The sequence below is a fragment of the Lepidochelys kempii genome, chromosome 5, assembly GCF_965140285.1.
Source record: "Lepidochelys kempii isolate rLepKem1 chromosome 5, rLepKem1.hap1, whole genome shotgun sequence".
In the NCBI taxonomy this organism is placed as follows: Eukaryota; Metazoa; Chordata; order Testudines; family Cheloniidae; genus Lepidochelys; species Lepidochelys kempii.
In genome coordinates this window covers 90065670-90079404 of record NC_136384.1, presented here as the reverse complement: position 1 = coordinate 90079404, position 13735 = coordinate 90065670, and the positions used below count along the sequence as shown (strand labels likewise).

Genomic DNA, 13735 nt, shown 5'->3' with positions numbered 1-13735 from the left:
ATGTTGCTTTATGAATTTCTTTATGAGGAAATAATATTCCACCCACCAGTAGGTTATTCCCTTCAAATTTCTATTAATCATTCACCATTTCATGTCCAAACCATTCTGCATTTGTCTGTAACTTTATCCAATCCATCATTGTTACTTCCACCTTTGTGTTAAAATTGCCCATGGTCACTATATCATTTTTTGGGATCTTGATTAACACATCCTGAAACAAATAATAAAAATCCAGCAAGAGACTCATGCATATTAGGGTTTCTGCAGCTTTCTTCTACCCGGGTGTATTTTCTGGGGCGGGAGTGGGTTTGCAGACTTCTCTTTTTTAATGGAACAGTAGAAGTATCACTTGTTCTCTATTTTAATGCACCTTTTCTGGATTTGTGGTAGGATTACAGGAACCAGATACTAGACCTAAGATTTTCAGTACTCTTGCTCTGGAATATATTGGTGTCTGGATTTTTAAGGTGCAGTAGATGAGGCAAAACAAAACAGTTTCTCTTTAAACACTGGAATTTGGGTGATAGGGATTAAAACTTGGCTGAATCCAGCAAGAAGCAAGTGCTAGAGCTGGAGTCTTTTTGTGGCATTGTCATACCAGCACGTAACGGGATCCAGACATTTTTTGGTGCAGTTGGAGCTGTTTCACTTGTTCTTGATTTAGGCAATACAATGTGTGAGGGGATCCTGCTCTAGGGAGGTGCTGGATCAGGGATTTTGTGTCATTGTACATACACTTGTTCTCTTTTAGGCATCAGAACTTGGGGGAGTAGGCGCCAAATATTGACTGATTGGGGGCTGTACCCAGTCAGAGTGATGTTGGTGCAGTAAGAGCGGCTCCACATGTCCTCCATTTACACAGGGGAAGCTGAAGGACTGAGGCAAGAAAGTTGCAGGATCTGGAGGAACCCTCAGCCTGTCCTCCCCATGGCTGCCTTCTTGGCAGGTGGGATAAGATGTGCTGCTTTGCGACAATCATGCTCTGAGTGCACTGTTTCTCAAACTGAGGGTCGGAACCCCAGAGTGGCTCATGACCCCATTTTAATGGGGTCGCCAGGGCTAGCTTAGATTTGCTGGGGTCCAGGACCAAACCCCAAGCCCATCTGCCCAGGGCTGAAGCCCAAGCCTCAAGGCTTCATCTCTGGGTAGCAGGGCTCAGGATATAGGCCCTCTGCCTGCGGTGAAAGCCCTTGGTCTTTGGCTTTGGCGGCAGAGCTCGAGTGGGCTCCTAATATGGTGGCTTTTATACATGATATATTCGTGAGGCAAAAATCTTTTTTTTTTTTCTAAATTGTCATGTACGACATTTTGGATCAAATGAAATGTGCAATTGCTTCTGTGCTAATTTTTAGGCACCTAAAGTCAAAGTATTTTTAATTAAGTTACTGTAAATTCTTTAAAAAGGTGTTACTGGTTTGTGTATTGTAAATGCCATATGCTTTCCAAAGCAAGATCACTTGGGAGGATTACATTTTTTGTTATTAAAATAGCAGTACATTGGAATCATAGAATCATAGAATATCAGGGTTGGAAGGGACCCCAGAAGGTCATCTAGTCCAACCCCCTGCTCAAAGCAGGACCAATTCCCAGTTAAATCATCCCAGCCAGGGCTTTGTCAAGCCTGACCTTAAAAACCTCTAAGGAAGGAGATTCTACCACCTCCCTAGGTAACGCATTCCAGTGTTTCACCACCCTCTTAGTGAAAAAGTTTTTCCTAATATCCAATCTAAACCTCCCCCACTGCAACTTGAGACCATTACTCCTCGTTCTGTCATCTGCTACCATTGAGAACAGTCTAGAGCCATCCTCTTTGGAACCCCCTTTCAGGTAGTTGAAAGCAGCTATCAAATCCCCCCTCATTCTTCTCTTCTGCAGGCTAAACAATCCCAGCTCCCTCAGCCTCTCCTCATAACTCACGTTATGAGGAGAGGAAACGTCTGTGCTTTTGAATCCTGTTAATTCTTGCTTTATTACTTTCTATTTTGAACTTGGAAAACACACATCTTTTATATTGCTCTGAAAGGATATATGAATACCATCAATTATTATGCTCTGATGAGAGTCTATGGAGAAATAAGAAATATGCTTTGGTTTGGAAGGATTTTGTATAATGTTTGTCTTGCCTTCTATATCGGTTAAGATAGTTTGTTTAAAAAACAGTGACAAGCGTCTCGTCTTTCTTGTACATGTGACTTTAGCTGGTATAATCCAAAGTGGATTTGGTTTTCCTATGGATTTGCCCACACAAAGAAGAACACATTAGGTCCCCAAAAATGTGACCTATATGAGGGAAACCATTGTTGGCACAGGATATGTCAGTAGCTGCACCAGAAAAAAGTAATAAAAGATTGCCAAGCACGAGGGATTCTTATAATGTACAATACTGACAAATATTTTAGTAGAGATTTACAAAAGCTGCTGAATAATAAAGTTTTAAATATGTATACATATCCTTGTAATAAAATTTGCATACATTTTAACTCAGATTGTTTTGTTCCAATGGTATATAAAAATAATTGTGAATTTCTAGGAAATTGTCTTTCTTATCTAGATTAGTGAATAAAAGGCCACATCCTTTTAAAAAGTATAAGTTGTCACTTCTTCCTTTTAATATCTTGATAAAGAAAATGCTTACTAAATAGATCCAGGCAGATTTTTGGATTTCTTGGTTTCTGAAGTGTAAATTTTTATGGGATAAGAAGTTTTAAAAAACTAGTACCTTGATTTAAGGCAATAATCTCCCTTTCTAGTCCATACTGTAGACCTTTACTGCGAATTCTATGTATAAAATTAGTACAGAACTTCCACTGTATTACTGGAATTTGTGTGTAATATGAGTCTGGAAAATGCAGCAGAGATCCCTAGTGTAATTTGGGGAGATTTTGCCCTTGGATTGGTTGTTGGTATATAGTAAACATAACCGGTGATTTCTCCATCTATAGTTCAAAGACTTATTTCTAAGTTATCCTGTGTGTTCTTTTGGCTTCACTATTCCTCATTTTAGAGCTTTTTTACAATAATTAGAACGGATAAGCCAACCACAAGGTTAGCCACACAAACTCCATTAACGTCAGTGGGAGTTATGTGTCTAAATCCCCGATAGGCTTTGCAAATCTCAACCATGTAGCTCATGAAACATGTTAATGAATGAACTTAGAATCATAAAAACATCCATACAGACACTCTATTTTCTTCTAATCATACTAGATATCAAATAAACATCTAGAGATCTACTTGGATATGAACTGTTATAATTTTCAGTGAGTCAGGGTAGCTACCAAGTAGAAAATGTTATTAAAGGCTGCTTTATTCGCTAAAACTCCCACAATATTTTCATTATAGTCACTTTTTTAGGGAGGGGGGGATATTGCAATTTAATATCATAGCTATGAAATATACATTGAAACTAAAGACTGTTTAAAAATTAACAATTTCAAACTAAATCTGAATACATCAAGCATCCTGCTGATCTAGGTACTTATGTAGCCCTTATCACTATGGAATCTGAGTTAATTTCTGTAACTGAAATGTAGTGGCCTAAAAGTAGGAAGTATTTGTATGTATTATACACCAGTGGTTTTCAAACTTTTTTTCTGGGGACCCAGTTGAAGAAAATTGTTGATGCCCGCGACCCAACAGAGCTGGGGATAAGGGGTTTGGGCTGTGGGAGGGGCTCAGGGCTGGGACAGAGGCTTAGGGTGCGGGGTTGAGGGCTGTGGGGTGGGGCTGGGAATGAGGGGTTCAGGGTGTGGGAGGGGGCTCTGGGCTGGGGAAAGGGGGTTGGGGTGTGGGAGGGGATCAGGGCTCTGGGCTGGGGGTGCAAGCTCTGGGGTGGGGCAGGGGGTTGGGCTGTGTGAGAGGTGCAGGGCTCTGGGCTGGGGGTGCAGGGTCTGGGGTGGGGTCAGGGAGGAGGGGTTTGGGGTGCAGGAAGGGGTTCTGGGTTGGGGGGCTGAGGGCTGGGGTGTGGGAGGGGATCAGGACTCTGGACTAGGGGTTCAGGCTCTGGGGTGGAGCTGGGGATGAGGGGTTTGGGATGCAGGAAGGGGTTCTGGGTTTTGCGGGGGGCTCAGGGCTGGGGCAGGGGATCGGGCTGCGGGGTTCAGGCACGGACTTACCTCCAGTGGCTCCCGGTCAGCGGCACAGCCGGGGTGCAGAGGGAGGCTTCCTGCCTGTCCTGGCACCGTGGACCGTGCTGCGCCCTGGAAGCAACCAGCAGCAGGTCTGGTTCTTAGGCAGAGGCACGCAAGTGGCTTTGTGTGACTCTCACCCGCAGGCACTGCCCTTCCCCCCCCAGTTCCCATTTGCTGGGCTGGTGCTCAGGACGGGGGCAGCGCACGGAGTCCTGTGGCCCCCCCCCCCCCCCCGGCGTAGAAGCTGGACCCACTGCTGGCCACTTCTGGGGCACAGCACGGTGTCGGAAAAGGTAGGCAGTAGTCTGCCTTAGCTGGGCAGCACCGCCAATGGGACTTTTAACTTTCTGGTCAGCGGTGCTGACCAGAGCAAGACGACCCAATGCCTTACATTCCACGACCCAGTACTGGGTCCCCAGTTTGAAAAACAGTTATACACTGTAATGGATCAAATCCTAATTGCTTTAGTAAGTCTATGCATTTGAAATGTGGCATTAATTGCAAGACTAATGACCAAAATTGAGTTTAAAGATTAAAATTCTGTGATCTTGGTAAAACATTTGGGTAGATTCCTTCCCCACCCCCCTAACAAGGTGGCCTTCCTTGTCGGTAATTATGTACACAAGTGATTTTTCAAAAATTTTAGCAACAAGAATATCAAAGGACATAAGGGGAAAGGAAGTGTTTCTTGTGTTTGCCTTCCCTGATCCTCCCCCCAACCACAGCCCTTGAAGCAGCAGTACATTCTTGCCTCTGTTGCTCCTGCACTGTATGAAGATGATCCCAACATGCACCCCTGTAACTTCACGTATATATCTTTTCACCAGAGCCATAAAAGAGAGAAGCTAATGATTTTTTGCCCCTTTCATGAGGCTTTGAGCTGATGGTGTGGGCCAGCTGGTCCATCAACAAAAGTCTTTCAGTAGCATTTTTTTCTCCCCAAAGGTTTTATTGTTGAAATCAAGAGTGAACCACTTGTAACAAAGGAAACAAAAAGGTTTTATTAGCTCAGGCTACAACCCAGGCTTTTGTATGGCAGAGGAGCTCTTCCTCCTCAGAAATCTCTTGTCTAATAGGGAGCTCTTTTTAGTGGGGGAGGGTGGGAAAGAGTGGTTATAGCAACCTGTATTATGAGGGCTACATGTGTTTCTCTTCTTAACCCCATGCTCTCAGATGCTTAATATGTTCTAAAACTACTTTTGGGGCTGTGATTTTACAGACTTGGTTTATTTTCCCCAAGTGAATTACTCTTTCTAAATTTCAGAGGGGTAGCCGTGTTAGTCTGTATCAGCAAAAACAACAAGGAGTCCTTAGGGCACCTTAGAGACTAACAAATTTATTTGGGCATAAGCTTTCGTGGGCTAAAACCCACTTCATCAGATGCATGGAGTGAAAAATACAGTAAGCAGTATAAATATTACAGCACATGAAAAGCCTTAACAAGTGGGGGGTCAGTGCTAATGAGGCCAGTGCAATCAAGGTGGATGTCGCCCATTTCCAACAGTTGACAAGAAGGTGTATCAGCAGAGGAAAAATTACTTTTTGTAGTGATCCATCCACTCCCCGTCTTTATTCAGGCCTAATTTGATGGTGTCCAGTTTGCAAATTAATTCCAGTTCTGTAGTTTCTCGTTGAAGTCTGTTTCTGAAGTTTTTTTGTTGAAGAATGTTCAAGAAATCTTGCCCCCAGCCTTGGCCCCCTTACCGCTGTCTGTGCCTCCCCCGGGAGCCGAGCTCCTGGCCCTGGCTCCAGGGGTGGGGGCGGGGGATCACTGCATTAAAGGAACACTTAACATTCTAAAATTACTACTGTTATGGGGCTTTGTATTCCAGGACTATAGTGTTAGTCCCAGAGGAGCAGCTAATGAAGGCTAAGGCATATATCTACAAGCACCTACATAGGTTTGTTGTTTTCCTTTTATTGGATGAATGTCCTGCCAAGACGACTACTAAAAAAAATTATCCCTATCAAAAGAATAGCGAGTGAAAATAGGGAACTATTTGAAACAACAAATACATACTGCATACATAGATCACCCATATACAATTTAAATACTTACAACACCTTTTTCATTTTATGTTTAAATGTTGTTAAAATGCACTGAAGCACAAAGAGTGACTATTGCTTCGAGGTTAGACAGGTAACTGAGAGTCAAGGCACTTGGTTTCAGTTATTGGTTCTGTTGTTGACTTTCTGTATGATCTTCAGCAAGTTGCTTCATCTCTCTGTGCCTCACTTTGTCAGTGGTCTAATACTTTTCGGCAGTGGTTCTCAAACATGGACTAAGAATAGTTCCAAGTGGTCCACAGGCTGCTTCTGTGAGAACTTCAGGGTGTGATGTTTCTGGGAGCTGTATCTGAGCTCTAGATTCTGTGGATTTCCAAAAGGCTTTTTGACCAACAAAACTTAAATGCAAACGTAAAACAATCACCACATTTCTGCACCCACAAGAAGGCTGCTTTAAAATTGCAGAATGACAGAGCCATGTAGTTGCAAGCAATAAGGGGAAATTTGGCAATGATAAATGTAAGGTTCCTACATCCAGGGAAAGGAAATGACCAACCAAGGTACAAAATGAGTGGGAGGGGATATAACAAAGCAGTCATAGCCATCACACTAAAGCCAGTTTAATTTTCATTTTGTCTCTCTAATTACTGTCCATTTTCATGAAGTGAATGCTATAGTGGTCAGAGGGAAAGGTATTGAATTGGACTTTAGTGAGGAAGTGGTGGACTACAAGAGCATGTCTTTCTTAAGAGTTGTCTACAATGAGAAAATATTTCAGCTCTATTGCTTTAGAATACCTACCTCATAGCCATCTGTGCGGCTTAATTAGGAATTCTAGGGCTTCTGTTTTTACACATTTTCAGTGTTTACTTTTGGCTATATTATTGCCTTTTAATATCCTAGAGTTGCTTTTATTTGAATTGTATGTGTGCAGAGATAAGCAAAAAAAAAGTTGTTTAGAAATTAAATAAACCAAAAGATAAAAATGTGCTCATTTTTTTTACAAAAAAATTTCACTAATAACTTACCCCCTGTGTTACACTCTACATACCCAAACAAAACCACTTACGACTTACTTTGTGCATGCCCCAAAAGTGAACCACAGAGAACATGAAATGAAAGCGATATAGACTAATTTATAGCAAATAGTGAGAATTGGATCTGGGTTCTGTTGAAAGTCTGGTTTGTTTGTTGGTATTGTTGTAGCATCTAGGAGCTTACAATCTAAGTAGGATTTTTAAATAAACCTTACCACTTTCTGGTTGCTTGCTTGTTTTCCCTCTTCCCAGTGTTTGCCTATTAAATTCAAATTTTGGAAAATTACGTTGTGATGATCAGGTGTTTTCTGTTTAGCTAGAAACCAGGCATGAAATTCTGGCTCACTTAATATTAATGCCAAAACTCCCACTGAATTCATGGGGCCAGAATTTCACTTCAGATTTTTGATAATTGATGACTAGCAAATGCTTGGAGCTGCTCTTATGAAGATTGGTATAAAAACATAATGCCATTATAAATTATTTGTCCTCTGTTATACAGTGCATCAGTGCCTTCTCTGTAATTAGTACGCAGGATCATCTAAATGCTCAGGCTTTTGCTCTTATTGCCAGCCCACAGAATATCTTTATACAGCATGCTATAATCTCATCTTCACATATGCATTCTCTGTATATACATATTGTTTACACAAGTGTAGTTTATTTTGTGTCACTCTGTAAAATTTGGGCTGTTACAGGAAATAACAAAGCTGAAGCAAAACATTTTAACTTTACTACATAATTCTCTATGGGTGTCCAATGGACAAAACGTCCCTGAAGTCAATGGAGCCCCTGACTGTTTACATAAGCAGAAAAGTTGGCCCTGTACCTGAAATGTTATTTACACGTATCTAAGACCTATGAACTAAGTACTATAGAGAAAAATCATCTGTGTTCAGGCAGACTCTCGGGATACCAGGAACTGTGCAATGCGCATAGCTACAATAACACAATACATTTCTTACCTGAATCTTTCCATTCTTGTATCTGGAAATTCTAGAGGCACTTTAGGAAAATCTAACCTCCATCTGTTAGTGATCAAGGCCCTCCTTAACACGTGAAAAAGTATTCAGAGCAACTGGGATCTTCTAGGAACTTAGGTCATCAGAACCTTGTAGGTGAGGAGGAAAATCTACCATGAATGCGTGCAATATTGTGGCCAATACCTGAGAAACCATTCCCCCACGCAGCTAACATCTGCAAATACTGATTGGTCTCAAACTTCCCATTGCTGAGCAATTTAACTGAGAAGCTTGCTGAAGCTTGACTCTAACTCCACCTATATACAGTCAATGTTCTGGACTCCTCCCATTTAAACTCCAGGCCAGTACATGGAAAGGAATTGGTGCTGTTGGTATTGGATGATCATCTCATGACTGGACAAGAGCCAGATACTCCTACTTATATTGCTGGACCTCTCTGCTGTATTTGATATTATCAAACCTGGAATTCTGTTGTCAGTTTTCAGAGTTATCCCCTGGTTAGCAGAACTATGCTGATGTGGCTTCATTCATTCCTCTCAGACTTCACCTAGAGAGTCATGATGGACACCTTCTCCTCCAGCTCCAGAGGTGTTACCTGTGGAACCCTACTAGGATAAATGCCCTTCCCTGTTTTTCTTGTGTGCATTCTCTCTCTCTCTCTCTCTCTCTCTGAAGCACCCAAGGCATGTTGAGACAATATGGACTGAAGTGCTAGCAATATGCCAATGGCATTCAGCTCTGTATCACTTTCATATCAAATGCAAAGAGCATCACCCCGCACCTGTCTGATGTCTGATAACAGCAGGTGGTTGAAGAGAAGCTGGTAGAAGCTGAATACCTGAACAAGTGTGGTGGTGATGGTGGGGAAAGGGAAGCACTTTAAAGAACTCACCCTGTTTTAACAATGAGGGTGTCTGCCCTCAGATTACCAAGGAAGTCCATTGCCTTGCTTCTGGGTAACTTAATCACATAAGTAAAAAATGCCCTTTTTCATCTATGGCTGGAAAGAGGACACGACCACCTCCTGTCAGAGCCGAACATAACCTCAGTGATCCACAGATATGTGACCTTGAGAGTTGATTGTTGTAATTCTCTGAACATCAGGGTCTGACCAAAAATCCACAAAAAAGCTACCTTTGGTTCAGAATGTAGTAGCCTGTCTCTGTGTAAAACAAACTACCATGAGCACATCACGCCAGTGCTCTGTCTTCACCATCTCCCAGTTTAATACTGGGTCAAGTTTAAAGTTTCAATTCTGCCCATCAGAATCCCAGGGTTGTCTCAAGTTACTTAAGGGACCACCTCACTCGGTGGGATCATGACTTCCAATGGCATCCACATTCCCCTGGAAAAATGGAACTGTCTTTGAGAGAGAGTCATGCACCGAAAATAGTGCATTCTCCATGATTGCCCCATGTAGCTGGAACTAACCCATGGAAGATATCAGGATGACTCTGAATCTCATCATCTTCAGAACAAAATATAGAACCTCTTTCTTTGACCAGACTTCCCACAATAGCACTATATTTAAAAAAAACCCAAAGACCCAGAAACCCATACATACCAAATAAACTAAAGCCAGTCCTTGAAAGGAAGATGGAGACTGTGGTGAGGGGGATTGAGAAGGGGAGGAGAGGGAGTTTTGATGTGCATTCTTTATAATTTTTGGAAGGTGCTCAAATCAGTTGCCTAAGTCATGGGGAGGTGCAAGACAAAAGCAATACACTTTCACCTTATTTACTTTTTTTTTTTTTTGAGACGTGTGATCATATATGTCAACCTCAATTAACAGAAACATCTTAACCTGAATCCCCACATTTTTATTTGCTGCATTGAAACATGTGACTGCCTTGAATCTGAGATTTCATGTCCTAAAATAATAATTTTTTGTAAAAATGATTTAAATGGATTTAATTTTCATTCAAATGAATTTTACTCATACTTTAATTGAGTTTTATCGGTGCAGTGCTTTGGTTCCTCCTAACCTTGCTGTATGTAACAACTAATTACATAGTTAGAAATACATTAATAAATCCTCTAATTAAATGTTACCTTTTGTTTGTGTGCACTGAACTACAATGTTATTTTTATTATTGTAGGATTTTCTATGGTGCTTATCACCATAGTATCTGAGAATTTCACAAGCATTAATACATTCATCTTAATGTCCCAGTCATTCTCACATTATAGGTGGAGAATTGAGGCACAGAGATTAAGATACTTGCCAAAAGTCTGTGGTAGAGTCAGGAACAAAACCCAGATTATGTGAGTCCCAGTGTAGTGCATTAATCATAAAATCAGTATCGCCACAATAGCATATAGAACTTTTTGTCTTTCCTGCTTGTATTTGCAGTCAGGCTTCAAGCCAAGGCATTGTACAGAGATAGTGGTCATGGCTCTGTTAGCTCTCCTACAGTTCATAAACAAGGCCCATCCTCCATACTCATCCTGCTGGATGTGTCTGTGGCATTTGTTACCAATATTGACTAAATACTCTTGTTCTAGCTCTAAGATTCTGTTTATTTTTAAATAGAAGGCACATGGTGTTATGGTAATGGGGAGCCATATGTGTATCTAGTTAAGCAGATCAAACTAGGGTGGGGTAAAATGCTGAAGCCAAATTGGCAAAGTACTGAGCCAGATTTGCACTGGAATCTACTAGTGTAGGTCCCTACACTTGTGCAAAGGTGCATTTATTTCATTGTGACTCTGCATGGGCTCAGGAGTCTGTGCTAGTGGATTCCATGCAAGTTTGAGTTCTAAAAGAGCTAAATGTACATATAGCTTGCCTAAGTGGGTAACTAAAATGCTGTGGAGCATGATAACTGTTTGAGACTGCGTGAAGCCATGTGATAACTGAGGAGGGTACAAGAGGCTGTAACTACCAGTAATGGAATTAAATGAAAGAAAAATAGGGAAAACTTCTCCCATGTGGAAATACTTGCAGGAGGGAGTTCAGGAAAGGAAATACAGTGAGGAATTTTGAGTGTCCTCCTAAATGTTCTCTGAGCATGGGGTTAGATATAGTTACACCCAGTATGAAATGAGCTGTCGTTCCATCCTCCCAGCTCTTTGTAATTACTTGGATCCTCCTAAGGAAAAGGCCTTGTGTGTTAACTTTGGGTTCCATGGCATGGTATAAGGTTTGTGCTAAAGGGGATCATGAGACATGCAATCAGGGCTTCCACTTGCTCTAGCTGTCCCCCAAACACCCCTTGGCCAAGGGAGAAGGCCATGGAAAAGGTAATACAGCCCAATGCTATGTTACCTTGTTTTCTGGGCAGAAGTGTGGGGGGCAATTTAGTCCCTTCTTGGCCTTCCCCTTGGGATACCAATCAAATAGAGAGAGTACTCCATGGGTTCCCACAAAAGAGGGAAGGAGTAATAAAGGAATCTGATCCTGACCGCTATTTTGCACAGACCGTGGGAGATCCACATACAAATCTCTCTGAGGTGTTCTGGACTAGTGAGGTATATAAGGCTGTGAAACAATATCCCAAGGGATGCCTCAACACTTTGGATATTTAAAAGAAACTAGACAAATGTTGTAGAGAACATTCCTACATTGGCAGAGAATGGGCTAGATGTCCTCATGATTCCCCACTTTCTTTAATTTCTAATCCCCAAAATATTTTATGTCTTAGTTCAATTTTTTAAAAGACTGAGGGTACGTCTACAGTACAAAATTATTTAGAAATTATTGTATTTGAATTTTCAGAACCGATTTTATACATTCGGTCTTGTGTGTTCTCACTAAAGCACGTGAATTCGGCGGAGTGTGTCCACAGTACGGATGCTAGCATTAAATGTTGGAGCGGTGCACTGTGGGTAGCTATCCCACAGTTCCCGCAGTCCCCGCCACCCACTGGAATTCTGGGTTAAGCTCCCAGTACATGATGGGGCAAAAACATTCTCTGAGTGTGTGTCATCAGTCACTCCTCCCTCTGTGAAAGCTATGGCAGACAATCGTTTTGCGCCTTTTTGGTGTGCAGATGCCATACTGCTTTCAGCAGACAGTGCAGTACGGTGCACCGCTTCTCTCCTGGTACTATGAATCACCTCGCATTTCCTCTCGTCTTTCTATGTAATCTCTATAAGTATCTACTCTTTCTCTTCCTCATCGACCACTTCCGCTGCCAACTCTGCTCGGCCATCGTGAACTGAGCAGCACAGCTTCCGCCGCCAACTCTGCTCTCCCGCTGTTGCCGCACTACCTAGCTTCTCCATGTTGTCTGTCCTGGGCTCCCGCCTCCGTGAAAGCTACAGAAGACAACCATTTCCTGCCTTTTTTTGGCTATCGTGAACCGAACAGCACCTCTTGACTGCCACTCTACTTTCCTACATTTTGCGCCCTTTTTCCAGGATTACCTGTGCAGGCGCCATAGCGCGGCAAGCATGGAGCCCGCTCAGATCTCCGCTGCAGTTTTGACCATTGTAAATACCTCGCGCATTATCCAGCAGTATGTGCAGTACCTGCAAAACTGGACGAGGAAGCGACAACAGTGTGATTACGATAGTGATGAGGACATGGACAGAGACGTTCCTAGAAGCACGGCATGTGGCGATTGGGATATCATGGTGGCATTGGGCCAGTTTCATGCCGTGGAACACCGATTCTGGGCCTGGGAAACAAGCACAGACTGGTGGGACCGCATAGTGTTGCAGGTATGGGATGATTCCCAGTGGCTGCGAAGCTTTCATATGCGTAGGGCCACTTTCATGGAACTTTGTGACTTGCTATCCCCTGCCCTGAAGCGCAAAGACACCAAAATGAGAGCAGCCCTCGCAGTTGAGAAGCGAGTGGCCATAGCCCTGTGGAAGCTTGCAACGCCCGACAGCTACCGGTAAGTCGGGAATCAGTTTGGAGTGGGCAAATCTACTGTGGGGGCTGCTGTGCTACAAGTAGCCAACGCAATCATTGACCAGCTGCTATCAAGGGTAGTGACTTTGGGAAATGTGCAGACCATTTGGATGGCTTTAATGCACTGGAGTTCCCTAAGTGCGGCGGGGCGATAGAACACATATCCCTATCTTGGCCCCGGAACACCGGGGCGACCAGTACGTAAACCGCAAGGGGTACTTTTCCATGGTGCTGCAAGCATTGGTGGATCTCAAGGGACGTTTCACCGACATCAACGTGGGATGGCCGGGAAAGGTGCATGGCGCTCGCATCTTCAGGAACTCTGGTCTGTTTGAACAGTTGCAAGAAGGGACTTACTTCCCAGACCAGAAAATTACTGGTGGGGATGTTGAAATGCCTATAGTTATCCTCGGGGACCCAGCCTACCCCTTAATGCCATGGCTCATAAAACTGTAAACAGGCACCCTGGACAGTAGTAAGGAGCAGTTCAACTATAGGCTGTGCAAGTGCAGAATGGTGGTAGAATGTGCATTTGGACGTTTGAAAGCGCGCTGGCTCAGTTTACTGACTCAGTTAGATCTCAGCACAACCAATATTCCAATTGTAATTGCTGCTTGTTGTGTGCTCCACAATATCTGTGAGAGTAATGGGGAGACGTTTATGGCAGGGTGGAAGGTTGAGGCAACTCGCCTGGTGGTCAGGTTAGCACAGCCAGAA

The 13735-nt window shown here is 42.9% G+C and overlaps 1 protein-coding gene across 10 annotated transcripts in view; it reads left to right on the top strand.

Annotated features, from left to right (window-relative positions):
• The window catches only part of AOPEP (aminopeptidase O (putative)), a 387210-nt gene that overhangs the window by 58732 nt on the left and 314743 nt on the right, over positions 1-13735 (top strand). The window lies entirely within an intron of this gene.